This window comes from Sturnus vulgaris, chromosome 3, assembly GCF_052056855.1.
Source record: "Sturnus vulgaris isolate bStuVul1 chromosome 3, bStuVul1.hap1, whole genome shotgun sequence".
NCBI lineage: Eukaryota > Metazoa > Chordata > Aves > Passeriformes > Sturnidae > Sturnus > Sturnus vulgaris.
In genome coordinates, this window is record NC_142245.1 from 25,673,214 (window position 1) to 25,688,777 (window position 15,564).

Consider the following 15,564-nt stretch of genomic DNA (forward strand, 5'->3'; position numbering starts at 1 on the left):
CAGAATGATCTGTGACTGCAGAGTTGGCTTGTATTCAGTTTAACCGGATAGAAAAGCTAAAAAGTGTATCTTGGGCTGTACTCATCTTAAAATTGTGCCATTTGTCTCATCTTCAAAGAAAACTTAAGTGTTGGAAAAGTTAACAGTGAGGAATTTATTCAAGTATAGTTTGTATATGGAACAGGATGTAACTGTCTGATGCTTTTTCAATCCTTTATGTTGTTGCCATTGATTCTACAAACTTTCCTTTATGCAGTAGCATTGAGTATTTAATCCCAAATTTGGAAAAGATCTGTGTTCTCTGAAATCGGTATGAGCTGACTTTGCAGACTAACTTTGTGCCAGATGTTGGTGTGCTGAGGTGGAATTGTGTTTCCATTGAAGCTGTTGGATATTTAAGTTAGCACTTCCAAACAAGGGGGACTGGATGCAACTTAGTAGTTTGACTTTAAATATGATAAGTATTCCTAATAGACCTTCTAAAGTTTCAGTGCTGCAAGATCAACTTACGTTCTTCTCTCCTTGCTCCGTTTAAGACAATAGATGCTCCATATTGTCAGGATTCAGTTCCCAGAGGGTCATGGTCTCCCTCTCATACTTAACAAATAATATGCAGGTGCCCTGTAATGGAGATGGTGGAGAGCTAAGCAGCATTTTTCTGGTTCTGCAGTTCTTTGCCGTTCTGGTAATGCACTGTTTTGGAATGAATGGGACTTTGCAAAGGATTGATGAACTTCATTTAACTTTCTAGAAAGTTAATGGGACTGGTTCAAGTTGGCTGGGCTCTCTCTTGAATTGGTTTACAGGATAGGCAACTCCAGAGAGCAGTTCATCCGGTAAAATGATGACTGTGTAAGACAGGAAAAGCTCTCAACTTCAAGACATTCTTATTATCCAGAATTAATAATTCTACTTTCTGTGTTCATATTATAACAGATCCATTTTTTGTTGGGGATGGGGAAGCATGACAGCATTTGCTTCTGGGAAATCTGTATAAAAGATTTGCATTATTTATATATAATTGTCATTAGAGGGATACAATGATTTCACAGTAATAGCTGCAGAAAATTCCCTTAGTGTTATCATGCATATTGTAGGACTACAATGAATATGTTTGATTACAAAGTGGTTTAAGATGCTTACCTCCTGAAAACATTTCAAAATCGTTCCAAATGCATTCCCTGTAAGCCAAGCTGATGAAAATTAAAATAAATTTTCATATGTAGCCAGTAACCTCTTCTTCTGACTGAGAGACTTACTTGCTTTGTATTGCTTAAATTTGGAAAATAGGTAAATATACTGGATTATGTCCATAGAGAAATGACACATGGACTTCAATCTCACAATAAGATGTTGTGTTTTTTTTTCTTATTTGCAGATATCCTGTTTTCCTCGGTTTACAAAGACAACTCAGTGTCGAGGGAACTGAAGACTGGGGTGTGCTGGGCTAACACAAATTTAACTGAAGCCAAGAATGCCCTGGTTTGGCTCTGGAAAGACTACTAAGCAGCCAAGGACATTTGGAAAGCCAAATCTAAACCAGTACGGTGAGTTTCCTATGTTGTACTGGATAGAGCCATAATTATATATGAGAATTTTATTCTATCCTGTTTTCATATCTTGTTTTAACAGAGGATATTCTGCTTTCTGTGTGCAAGAGCAGCATGACAATAGCTTAATGAGTGACACAAACTATACGTTCTCCTTTTCTAGGAACAGCTTTAATGTCTTGTCACTAGTTCCCTGTCTTTTAGACAAAATTGACTGTATGGCTCTAGTTTGCCCTGGTCAGGATGTGGGGAAAGCTAAATCCAACATACAGACTGACCTAAAAAAGTTATATTGGCACTGAGAGAGATCCAGTAAGCCATTTATTTTGCAACGTAAGTAGAAACCAAGGTGGTGATTAAAAAATAAAAATAAATTGCAACAATTGTTCATCTGCTTGTGTAATAACTGAGAAGACATGGATTTCTTCAGAGGATTCTTATTTACTCCTGATACTGTGCTTCTGTAATATCTTTGGGTGGACCCATCCTCTAAAGCTGTTTTCATAGAAAATGTCCAGTTACATATTTGGTGGGACAGTCTCTGATTTTTTGATGTTATATTCTGTAGACTCTCTAGCATTTTGAAGTCTTTAAATATCTAAAGCAGAATAAAACGCATTAGTCTGAATGAAATATCCCCAAAGTGTTACCACTCTTTAATATAGTTCCTGTTCTGATGTTCCTATTTTCATGAATGTACTAATATTCATGTGGAAACAAGTCTTTAGCTTATTCATACATATCCCTGGTTTATGTTTTCACCAAACTAATTATTCTATCTAATTTCAATTATTTTCAACTTGTTTTCCAGAAGATCCATTTGCTATTACTAATTTCAAGCTTGCTTGTTTTCTTTCCCATTTCTCTCTCTTCTTGCTTGTTATGCCTGAATTAAAAACATTTGGATTAAAAATGTTGAGGTTTTGATAACAAGTCTCTTATTCATTTTCTTGTAAAATGCCACAGCATCCTTTCTATACTTAGCATCCAAGAAACATTGAGACATATTGAAAGTTTTCACAAGAAACCTTTTTTTTTTTTTTTTTTTTTTAATAGAAAAGCATTGTTTTGGTCAAGTTTGGGTTTTTTTTCAATAAGAAATTTTTGCTTCATTTGGAGAGTTAGCTTTTCATTACACCTCAGGGAAAGAAAACTGGAAATTTTTTTCAGTTTCAACATCTGAGACAAAAAAATGAAAAATTGCATGTGTTTTTAATCATTACAGTTGGAATTATTATGCTTCTCTGCTTGCATGTATTTTGTCAGCAAATGCTGAAGGGCGAAATGTACACACATACACAAAAAATAGGTGAAACAAAAGTCCTGAAAAGAAAATGAAAAAAACATATGCACTGTAACATGCATTAGCAAGCCATTCTTCCTTCACTCAACTGCAGTAAAAAGCTATGCAGAAATTTTGCATGTTCCTACATACTAGGAAGCAAATTCCCTGCTACCAAGACAAGGTTATGACAGAAGGAAAATGAATACAAGTACAGCAGTCTGACCAAGGATTTTTTTTATAAAATTTATTTATTGCCATTCTATCTCTGCTGGGACCTGCCCAGAAACAAGGACAGAGAGTGTAGATGAGGGAATGAGCTTGTTATTATTAGGTCCAGTACTACCACTTAAAAATGGATTTTGTAGATGAGTAACCTCGATCTCTTGATACAATTTGCAAGAGTGAGATTGGAAATTCAAGTCAGTGCAAATGCTGTTCAAGCTGGAGCAGTTGCTATTGCAAAAATAAAATGAGTAAAACCAGGTATGAATGGCAGACTTGGGGAGTTTGCAGTTTGTTTACTGCATATCATGTGCTCAAATCTAAGGGAAGTTGTTTTTCAAAAGTTGCTTAATTACTGATTCAGTCAGAGCCACTGAAGCATAACACTTAGTGATTTTGAAAATCTGATTATCAACACAGGATTGTGCGTCTTCACAAGCTTTCTCTGTTCTCCTATTGGACTGGAATGCAACTGCAGAACTGAGTTTCCTGCACATTCTGGGACTGTTCAATTGCAGCCTGAACATGACAAGCCAGACGTGCTGTGTAATTAGAGTATTTGCTATAAGATAAAAAACTTTTCATCTCTGATGTTGACACAGGAGCATTAAAATAAATATATGACCAGGAGTGGTATCCATTCATATCACATCAGGAGGAATATCCATTCATATCACATGTATTCCTTTTAGTTTGTACTAAACTCTTACGGAAGTGCAGGGCCAAAAAATGTCTGTGGCTCTGCCAAGGAGTGACTGCCTGAATTTCCACTGGAAATTCCAGTAAGCATTAGCACTTAATTACCATACTCTACCTTAAAGGCAGGAATTAAGTGATGTGCAGCGTAGCTATGGCCTTCTGCTTTCTGCATGTTTTAATGTGTCACACTACAACTGAAGGCAAGGGTAGAGCTCCCTTGTTGATAATCTGTGCTTGGCAGGATCTGCAAGTACATCATAAATAACTGACTCCAATTATGTAACATAAATTACTCGTGTTTCCCAAGGGAATAATTGCATATTAATACATGCTCATTAATAAGTATTGCAGGTACTGAAAAACAACCTAATTTCCTTTCTTTGTTTATAAAGCTAGACTTACCTATTTTTGGACATATTCTACATATGCAGAAGCTTATTCTGCCTTGACATAGTAATTCTCATACACAAAAGACAAAAAAATGCCTGTCTTGCTTAAAATTTCAGTCTAGTTCTTGAGCTCTGACCTCATATGAATCAGGGTCAACTTTCAGGATTTTGGCACTCCACATGGTGCTGTGTAGTGAATGTTTAGACCCTCAGAACAATCGTGTCTGGATTAGGTTTTGCTCACATAAAAGTCAGAGAGGCAAACAGCTTCTTCTGTTTGATTCCTCACAGGCAGAGTTGTACTGCTTTCAATTAGCAGTCTGCCCACCCAAGCCTCCTGGAGACCAGCACGGGGTATTGAGGAACAGGAATTTTCATATATCACAGTATCAAATTGTTTCCAGGCTTTGCAGCCATTTTTCAACCCAAATTTGTCATGAAGTTTTATTTTAAAATACCTGATATATTTATTTTCTCTATCTTTGCTGCTACCACTTCTTAAAAATGTATTGGCTTGGTCACATGCAAGGGTGAGGAAAGATTTTTAAGGGTAGAAGATGACTTGCTTTCATGGCGTGTAATAGAAAGCTTAAGATGACAAATGTTGTGGTGCTTCTTTCCAGAGCTCAAGCTCATGTAATTACTTTGAGCAGGAACTGTACAGATAATCATCCTTTAATATGCCGTGATGAGAAATTCAAGCTACATATTTTGCAGTTTGTACTTGTGTGTTTGTATATTCTATATCCCTGTGAAGTCCTAGAGAACTGAAGTAATGGGTTCTCACTGTGAGATTTTATTCTGTGTACACTTAACACATGTAAATGCTTTGTCTGGCAATCACGCCAATCACCATGGAATAAAACGCAATGAGTAGGAAACAATTTTGTGGTAACTGCAGCCCACAGTGGTTTGATGAAAAGCCCTAGTCAGAAACTGCTTTCACATCAGAAAACTCTGTATCATCAGAAATTCCTTAAATGTCAGCAAGGGTGTAGTCCTTACAAAAAACCTTGAATACTCTGGGGTTATTTTTACTTGCCTTTCTTTATGTCTTTAATTTTTTTTTTCATCAGGTAAATGAGCAACCAAGTGTATAAATATTATGCAGACTTGTGTACTAAGAGGGAATAAGTCTTATTCATTGGTTTATTTAAGCTTTTTGTTTTCTTTTGAAAGTAATAAGAAGAACTGGCACTTCAAGAATCCTGTCAAAGGGCTGTCTTGTAAAGAACCCTATCAGTTCTCCTTATATAAGACAAATACATACATTCTTCTGTTTGGTGTTTGGCATTTTTTAATTTCACAGAAGAGCTCCAGGGTACCACGTGCTTATCTTTGCAAAAACAAACAAACAAACAAGAAAATAGAATAGATTTGATTTTAAACATTTTTCACAAACTGTGGCTAGAAAAGGTAAAAAGTCCACCTTATTTTTTTTTCTGACTGAAAGCAAAAAGAAAAATATCTGTTAGTCATCTTAAAATATTTAGAGAACATTCTTGCCTTTCAGGGATGCCCCACAGGGTAAGAGCAGGCTTTGAAGCTGAGGGTCAGAGCTGGACAAGTCCCCCTGCAGAGGCTGCAGAGCAGGGATGGGCTGGATGTGAAATGGGTGGGCTCTGCTCTTGGCAGCAGGACCAGCAGATGTTTCTGTTCAGAGCTGACTTGGTGCTTGATGTGGGAGGGGTAGAGCCTGCAGGGGAAAGGAAGGAACAAGAGCTTTCCCCTTGCTTTAATTTTTCCATGTGGCTCTGCACTCAGGTGAGGATGTCTCGTCCTGAATATTCAGCTATTTCAGTGGTCTATAGTCAAGAGCAGACTATTTGAAAATCCTAAAGTCAAAAATACTATAAACTGTGTTTTACAATACTTTCTTGTAATATGGTATAATTCCAGGTCAACCATCTTTTTCACTATGGGTTTGTCAAAATATTAGACTTTCTTTGCTACTATTTCTAATAATTGGTCTTATGAAATATGTGGTTTCATAGAGAGGGAGATGCTTTTGTGTGTTCTGGCTCCATTTGAACTGCATACCGATTAACAGTAACAGTGTAGCAATTAAGCTCTATTTTGATGGGGTAAGTCAACAGCAAGTTTTTTGGTTTTATTTTTTTTTTATTATTACAAAAGAATTAAAAAATTATTTCAGACATTAAGCAGATGACACACGGCACCCTCTTTTTCCTTACACTATTATACCTTAACGTGTTTTGCTTTTCTTTGTGTTAACTGGAAATTAAAAGCTGACACACCCTGATTTTGACTATGCCTTTACTGTAAATTTTAAGCACTTGAAGTAATAGTCCCATAAATAATGTTGTCTGCCAAGGAACTATCTTAGGTGGAGTTTTTTGAGCCCTTCCCCACCACTGTAAAGAACTCCTTAAACTTCTCATATCTGTTGGTGACAGCTGAAAAAAAGAGAATTTGCTGCTCTCATATTCTCACTGTTTAGTTCTTCTTAAGATTGTAATACTAAACCTTTTAAAGGTCTAATTTGACACACCTGAGCTAGGAGGCATAATTTTGGGTGCTGGTTGTTTTAATGAGCTGTGAAGGAAGGAAATCATCATTATAGAATCATAGAATGATTTGGAAGGGACCTTAAAGATTATCTGGTTCCAACCACCCCTGCCACAGGCAGAGACATCTTCCACTAGAGCACATTACTGAAAGCCCCACCTAGCCTGAAATTAAAGACTGCCAGGGATGGGGCATCCACAGCTTCTGTGGGCAACCTGGTCCAGTGCCTCACCACACTCTGAGTAAATAATTCCTTTCTAACATCTAATCTAAATTTATTTTTTAATTTAAACCCATCCTCCTTTGTGCTATCACTATCTGCCTATGTAAAAATGTCACTCTCTTTTCTTTTTGTAAGCTTGTTTTCAATACTGGAGCCTTCTCTTCTCCAAGCTGAGTGACCCCAGGTCTCTCAGCCTGCCAGTATTACACCCATATGTATTTACATGTGTGGGTATAAGATATAAATTACATACATGCTTCTATCATATAAGCATTCAGAGGTATTGTCTCTACTAACTCAGGTGTAGCATCTACAACAGAGTTTTTGTTCCTGTGTGTATTAATGGTGCCTCAAGAATGGCATTCCACATGCACAACTAAAATCAACAATCGGTTATTCTGAAGACGGTTGTTTTCTGAAAATTCCTGCACCATGTTGGATGTAGTTGTGGTGAAGAGAGATCAGACTTCAGGAAGACATTCACAATGTTTGATAAGTGACATTTATTGTCATGCTTAAGGAATCATGTATTTCCAAATGATATGGGTATTGTGCGTACACAGGGAAAAAGCCTGAAGTAGAGGAGAGCTGTAGCTATCATGAAGTACAGAAAAGGTTCATGAATAATAATATGGCTTCCAAAATAGTCTGCAAATTTGAACCAGTTGCTACAAGATGATAAAAGCCCTAAGGCAAAGCCCAAGTTTTAAGTGCTTACTTTATTATTCTTGTGTGAATCCAGCTTTATTCACTCATACCCTGTATTTAACTTCTATCTGCCTTGTCTGGAAAAAGGTATCAGGTTCAGGGTATTCTATAGTAGCTCATCCATCATCAACAGAGATTTTAAAAGACAGGGGAAGAAAATTCTCTTAACTAGTATGTACATATGCAGTGAAGGTTAGGAGGAAGTTTTGAACAATGTTCTCTTTCCATTAGCTAAATAAACACACTGCTCCCTGTTATAAAAATTGCTGTGTGGCTGATGTTTAGGAAATTTTTGCATTGCATAGTAACCAAGAGAATCTACTATTTTCCATAGTGTTTAGTCTGTCCAAAACCTCAAATCTCCTCCTTGGGTGTGAACAATTATATGATTTTTTTCTCTGATGATTTTAAGTCACTTTAAATTTGCCAGGTTAGGGACTTTGTTCAGGAGGAGCAATTGGTGTATCAATGATGGACAATGGTGCCAGTGGCCAATGAAATAATCTTTGTTGTAATCTTTTTTTTATTATTAATCCTAAATCATCAAGGATAGAGAATGGATGGGCTGAGATCTAGAAAATGCAAACTTTCGCAAATATGAGCTGAATTACTAAAACAAGACAAAGATATAGTTACTTAAAAAATGGAAAATCTTATGATGGAATAAGACATGTTTGCCTGCCTGAGACTATCCTCTTTCAGCTGCTGCTTGTCTATTGGCTAAAATGTCACATACCCATTCCAAAGATAAGCAAGGTCAAACATCTTCCTGCTGCCTTTCCCAAAATTGCCATGACTGGTGTATATATTGCTCCAAAGTCTTAAGTCATGTCTCGTGATTGAATTGCATGATGAAGAGTATTCCCAGAGATTAGATTAATAATTGGTCTGATTTTCTAATCTGTACTCACTTTAGTAGTCCCTCAGAGGGAATGGTGTCAGGAATGACTCAGATGTGAAATGACTGTTCCAAAGTTGAACCTTGTTTCATCAAAGGTAATCTATATTGCAGTCTATGGGAATTTAAAGCACTGAAAAAACCTGAATCTCCTTAAGCTTTTGCAATGACATTATACACTAGGAAGGGCAAGAAAGAATTCTTTAAATTTTACTAAATAATCCTGTTTTACAAACTGACTGCAAATTAGGGCATGGTATGAAGATGACTTGATTCTACAAACTAGAAAGAGCTACTCTATGTTGAGCTATTTTTCTTAACTAATTTGACTTTCAAACAGAGAATTAAAACTAATTTTGATATAGTTAAACATTTTGGGAAGATGTACCAAGTTCTGTAAGAAATCTGATTTTCTTTAGCTGATCCTTATGTTGTTTATGCATGTTGATGTTTGATCAGCAAAGCTACAGATAAATATGGCTAGGGATGCTGGTTTTTGGGGGGTTTTTATGTCTTTTAAAAGTTTTTAATTAATTGCATTGCAGACGAGGTGACTTGCTGCTTACATGTTGGAAGAATGATGTGCTGTTTAGGGTCTTCCCCTTAAAGAAAATATATGAGTTTAGGGTGAGAGTAAACAAGACAGAAATATATCAACACAGAGATAAGGAAAAGCAGATGTGGAGAAGAGCAGCGTTCAAGGTTGAATTTACAAGCTGTTCCTTACTGGTATACAGTCCAAGTACCGTACTGGGCTGAGCTGCATGGACAGAGTGCTTTGTGCTCTGGGAGCACATGGAATAAATAATATCATTTCTTCATTTCCTTGTCACTGCTGACTGTGGGACTCCTTGTTGGCAGAAGTTCACTAGCATTGCATGTCTCTCCAAAAACAGAGCACGATGGCTACTCACAGAGTAGCAATTGACCTGGGATGAATCTGTTTATTCCTGTTGTTTCTCTGTAGCCTCTACCCCTTGTATGCTCTCATTGTCTCCTAATTTTACATCAGCAGTGTATTTTGCTAGTCTTTGGGATGGGAACCTTGGAAGAAAACTTGAAATATCAAGGAACTCTACCAATGATACCTTTCATTGCTTTCCTCGTGTCCACTTATTTTCCTCTCATCTTAACCTTGTTCTAAAGCTGGGCTGTTATCAAAGTGTTTAGAAATTCAAATATCTTTAGTCCTTCTTGTCAGAACATTGCATTTGCTGGTCTCTTGCCTTAGAAATGGAGAAGGTAATAAAAAACATTCCCTTTATTATCTTTCCTTTATTATCTTTGACTACTTAATAGCATGCAGTAAAAAACCTGTGTTTGAAGGGCTTTAGGGGCTGTTTCTATGAACAGAACAAAACCACGAAGAAGCAAAAAGGCATATTAAATGGATATTCCTCCCTGCCACCGAGTTTGAGCTTTTTTTTTACTTGACTTGTTCCTGTTATTCACCTATAAAACATTCAAACTACTACATTAAATATGCTTTTCTGTCTTTTGTATGTGTGAAAATTATTTTTGTATTTTTTTGTTATATGAGCGAACTGGAATTGGGTTGTATGTAAATATCATCTCAAGTTCTTGCTGTACTATGTCAGCTGTGTAAATCTGTGTAGATTTGGTAAATGTGTGGTCTTTTACAAAAATTCTCAGCTTTACCTTTTGAGCATTTGCTGCAATAAAGGAGGCTGAGCTCTGGAATACTGTAGTATATACGTGGTAACTTAACCACAGTCTAAACTTCTATTTTGTTTTCCTTTGGAGATGCAAAACCTTCCCTCAGTGAATGGAGATTTCCACTCTAGTCTGTTTCTCTGCTTTTACAAGTGGTGCAGTGTATTTTATTTTTGGCTTAAGGGGCAGGGGGGCATGAGTTGAACGATAAGAAAACTGTGTTGTAGTATACTGGTTCCAAAAATGATAAAATGTGAAAAATAACAGACTTATTCCAGGGCCATGCAATCAAAATAGATTTTGCACTGGAGATATAAAAAGAGACTATGCAAAACATTCCTGAAATAATTTATGCTGAGTTCAAGTTTAAGCCAGAGATACAACAGTATATTATGTGTTCTTTTGGCATTCTGTCTTTAAATCAACAAAACTATCTCAACTTTTGCACTCTGGTCAGTGCAGCACTTCCCTTAATATTGTACAGTCAGAGCTGTGGTTCTTCCAGACATTCAAATGGCTTGTTTTCAAAATCAAAAGGCATTATTGTTTTTCAGTGTCATCTGTCCAGTTTCTATGACAGTGATAGGCTGTGGTTTATTAGTATTCATGGCTGAGCTATCCACTTCTTTAATTCTGTATATTGCTCTGTGTCGTGAGCTGTCTTGGTGCCATGCTCACAAAGAGAAGCATTCACGTCTCTCTGCTTGGCAATTCCTGCTTTTCTGGTTATGCTTAGTTATGCCAACCACCTGTGTAACCTACCTGTTGGTAACCCAGGGAGTTGGCAACATTTGCCAGGCCTGGGCAAGGGCTGAGTCCTGCTTGGGCAAGGTAGCTCCACTTCTGCAATCCTCCTTTGGGGTCTAAAAGGTTTTACAGTGTGTGTGTGGCCTTTGGGCCAGTGGACGTGCCCTGGCTCTGCCTGGCCTGTTAGCACAGACACTGGGAGAGCCAAAGGAAAAAGCCTATCAGGACAGCTCCTGAGATTTAACACTTTTGTTGTTAAGGTATTTATTCCTTTCTCTATCATTTTCCTTGTTGCTTCTAGGTATTTTACCATCTTGATTCTAGGAGTTTCAAGCGTTTTCTTTTTGTTTGCTTTTGGTTTTTTCTTTTGTTTTGTTTTGTTTTGGTTTTTTTAGCTAATTATTTGTTAGTTGAAGCTCTGCTCTTCTTTATCAGGAAAATATCAGGAAAATACACAGGAGACAACTGTGACTGGAGGGGCCTTAAACGAGCATTGACTAACCTGAAGATGTACGAAACCATCTGCCAAAGATTTCAGAAGACAAATCTAAATTCTCAGAATAATAAAACCTGTGAATCTGCAAACTTAGTTAAATCTCTGAATAGCAGGGAATACTTCAATTTATTTTGAAGTATATTCAGCTGGAAAATAAATTGTCATTTGAATTTGCAGTCTGGTACAAAATCTGTTGAAACACTTGGTAGTTTTGTTAGTGCTCCCAACTGGGGCTCGATTTGGCCTCCAAAAACAAGCACTATTAGTGCAAAAAGCATTACAGTCAAGTGGAAATTACATTTATTATTCAAAATAACCTCTCTGTTCAGAAAGGCCAAGTCCTGAAAGTGTCTCGGAATTAAGACTTCACCAAAGAGTTGTAGAAGCTTCATGTAAATTTGTATGCACTTTGGTAATTAAATAAAATAAAAAGTGCATGGGAAACATACAAAGCTAATGGGAAATTATTTTTTTCATCATTTAGTATGTGTAACACTACAGCAATCACATTTAAAATAAGCCATCTCCACTCATTGAAGAAATGCTCTCCATGTCTCTGTATGTTCCTACGTGTTTGTAGCATTTTGAAACTGAGTTGATGTAGAGCTAAAGCAGCTGTCCCCTGGTACATGTGACAGAGCAGAAAGTGACAGCCACTGCTAAGGCTGTTCTCTCCCATAACACTGGCTGCAGTTTCACTGCCTTGTTTTTCAGCCTGTATTTCCATCAAGGAATTTCCCAAAGATGCTCCAGTAATTTTTTTTTTTTTTTTGTTCTAATTGCCTGCAATAGAAAGCACAGCTTTCATCTTGAAGAAATTTTGGTTCTGTTGTGCCAAGAGCGACTCATGAGGTGTATGAAGGACAAAACTACATGAAAACTTTTGAAAGACTGCCCCAGGCACAGAGCTGAAACATGGCATAGTCTTACCAAGTCCCAGAAATGAGGAATCTTGAGTGAAATGTGTTACCAAGGTCCAGATTGTCTTCTTTATGCTTGCAGTAGAAAGTAACTTAGAGGGGACTGGTGTTGCATGCAGTGTGAAGAGGGTCTCAAGGGCTAATGAGGGAGTTAAATTACTGCACAATATAGGTAAATAATCTGCAAAGGTCAAAAGGAGCCTAAATCAACCCTTGAATTGTAGCCTAACATGAAACTGCCTGGCACTTTTAAAAAACTCAAGTTTGATCTCCTTTAAAGAAGTCATAACTAAAAATATGTTTATGTTAAGACTGAGACGTGTTGGTGACACGAGAATGGGCAAATTACATTTACTGGGTTGAGTTCCTGCTCCGTTTATTTTTATTGAATGACATAGTTTAATTATGCTGCAGTAGGGGATAATTTAACTTGTCCAAAAAAGTCAACCTACTGCCAAGTTCACATATTTATAATACCCTAGGTTAGATTGAACTAGAGCTGTATTTTAAAAAGGAAAGAAAAAAACTATATTTTGCACTGGAAGTTTAAAATTTTTAGGACATGAGGGTAGCAAAAAGTGTAATTGGGTAACTTCAGTTAGAATTAATGAAGCAATTATGTTTTTAATGGCTTATCAGCTACTTATTGATATTTAGATAGTATGCTGAATTTCTTGTGCATTCCTTTGAAAGCATTCCTTTGAAAGTGTAATTTTAATATTCCATATTTTATCATTTATATGCCACTTGCTTATACCCTTTGTTTTGATACCTTTTCTTTACATTTATGCAGTCATTCTGTGTATGATAGTCAGAGGCTGTTTCATGCAAACAGTGGGGGAACAAGGTTTAATGAATAGCAGGAAAGTATTTGTTCTGCCTAGGGGGAAAAAAACCCAGTACATTTCATGTACTTTTATGTAAAGACTTAATATTTTTAGGAATGACTAAATTATTTTTTGTGTGTAATCAGAACTATGGAAAATACACAACATCCTATTTGCATTATGTGCTTCTCAGATGTTCCTCATTAGTAGAATCATCCTTCCCATCCAAGCACTCCTCCATCCAGCATTAGTTATGTATTATCCTAGCCAAACTCATCACAATTTGCTGGTATCACAACTTAAAAATATCAATACATATTTTAAAGAAAGCTATGCATAACTTAAACTTTATCTATGAGAAAAAAACCCAACTTGTTGAAGTAATAGTTTATTTTTTTTTTTGGGGGGGGGGTAAGGTTAGATTTAATTTTTGTAGGAGAAAAACAGCATTTCTTTCTCTTTTCCAGATCTCACAAAACTTTCCCCATAACTGAATTGTCAACTTTTGCATAAGTGGGCAGGCAAATGAGATGATGAGCTTTTCCATGAAGTTTTATCAGAAAATGCTTCCATATGTTAAGCATATATTGCAAAAAAAGAGGAATAAGGTAGTGATTTTAGGTTGACAGCATTTTAAAAAATATATTAAAAGCATGATGAAATTGTTAAAATATTATTTTCCCTAGCATCAGTAGTCCTAATTTCCTTATTTTTTCCTCTTTAGCAGTTTTCTCAACTTGGTCATTCATCAGCAGTAAGTAAAACAGACTTGCACTCTTGCAGGGCAAAAAAAGAGGCAATCTAGTTAAGATTAAGTAGATTTTGCTGAAGCTGAGAGACTTGAAATCCATGAAAAAGGCTTTGCAGAGTATTTGAATTGATAGTTAAGATAAAAGGTATGACAAGTCTGATTTTAAATATGTATGAAAATAGGCATAGTTTTAGATCAGCAAACATATCTTTAAAGTGTAGCACTGTAATGTCAGCTTATATTAACAATTGTTACATAGCAGAATGGGCAGGCTTTTTGTCTTTTATTAGTAATGCACCTGGCAAGCTGAGATCTTTGTCAATGGCTGGTCTTTTTAGGCTCTGCCACAGTGCAGTTACACATTTAGGGACAGGGAAGGTGCTAATATTGGCTCTCCAAGATAAACTCTCAATTAATTTCAAAAGCATAGCCTCAATCTCCTACTCTGTGTTTTTCAATATTTTCTTTTCCCAAATTTTACTGTAATTTAACTGATACACTAATGTTCAGCATTGCTGCTAAAGACTAGGCAATATGCATGGGTGTAATACATTGGAATATTTGCAGAATGCTACTTTTAAAATAATTTCCAGTACCTCATATCTGTTATGTGGTAATACCAAAAGGCCTCAAATCTGTAAATAGTCTCTAAACATGATTAAACAACAAACATATGTGGTAGTGTACCTATATTTCATCACTGCAGTGTATCAGGCTGTGGAGTTAACATGGATATGAATAGTAAGATAGCTTGTTAAATAGTAGGATGCCTTGGATGCATATATGTAGTTTCAACTAAATATATCTTTAAAGTCTTTCTAATGAAACATATTACCTATTGGTTAACCTAAATTGTGGAGGTTTTTTTCTTTTTTTTTTATCTCTCCTTAAAAAGAGGCAGTAACTTTCATAAATTCCAGGCTGATTAGTTTGTTAACTTCTTGTTTCTTCCTAATTAATTTTCTTAAAACCACTTCCATGTAAATTATGTTGTTGGGCTCAGGAGTTCAGTTCTAATCGTGCTTGGAAAGTTTTCTCTGACTTGAAATTAGAGGTGAGATGAGGTTTGTGATGGAAAATTTAGAGATAGCCTTGGCCTGTGTACTGTGAGCTGATATTGCTATAATGCGTCAGCTTTTTTTTCTTCCAAACATGCCAAATTTTGCTTTCACAATGAAATACGATAATGCAGCTAATCCTATTTTCATCACACAAGCTTTCTCTGTATTCTTGAATGGTGAGAACAAAATCAGACTCCATATACATATCACAACAAGAACTCTATCATAAGTTGCTGGTCTTTTTGTGTGTGCTGTAATTCAGCTCAGTGGTACTTGATGGGAGCAGAAGGATTTGGCCCTGTCTCTCCTGTGAGAAATTCTGGCAGTGGAGGTTAGTGGTGTGTTGCAATCTGCAGTATGATATACTGGGGGAGGAGGGAGCCCTACCTATCTCATCTGCCTCGGGAATCTCCCCAGGATAAACAGGGGGAGAATGGCATGTATGAGGGAGGACAACCCCAGTGTGGATGAGTAACAAAAACAGCCAATAAATTCACATCAAGGATGCCATCCAGGACACTCATACACACTGAAATCTGTGATCTGAATGTATCACAGTACACGTGAAAAAAAGAAATCACCCTT

The 15,564-nt window shown here is 36.6% G+C and overlaps 1 long non-coding RNA gene across 2 annotated transcripts in view; it reads left to right on the forward strand.

The window, feature by feature from the left end:
• Positions 1-1,376: 1,376 nt before the first annotated feature.
• Positions 1,377-15,564, forward strand: part of LOC148224235 (uncharacterized) — a 244,344-nt gene continuing 230,156 nt past the window's right edge. Inside the window, exon 1 of one of the 2 annotated variants that reach the window (XR_015802206.1) lies at positions 1,377-1,547. This is a non-coding gene — a long non-coding RNA (uncharacterized LOC148224235). The remainder of the gene's footprint in view (positions 1,548-15,564) is intronic. The other variant, XR_015802207.1, reaches the window with a different exon arrangement.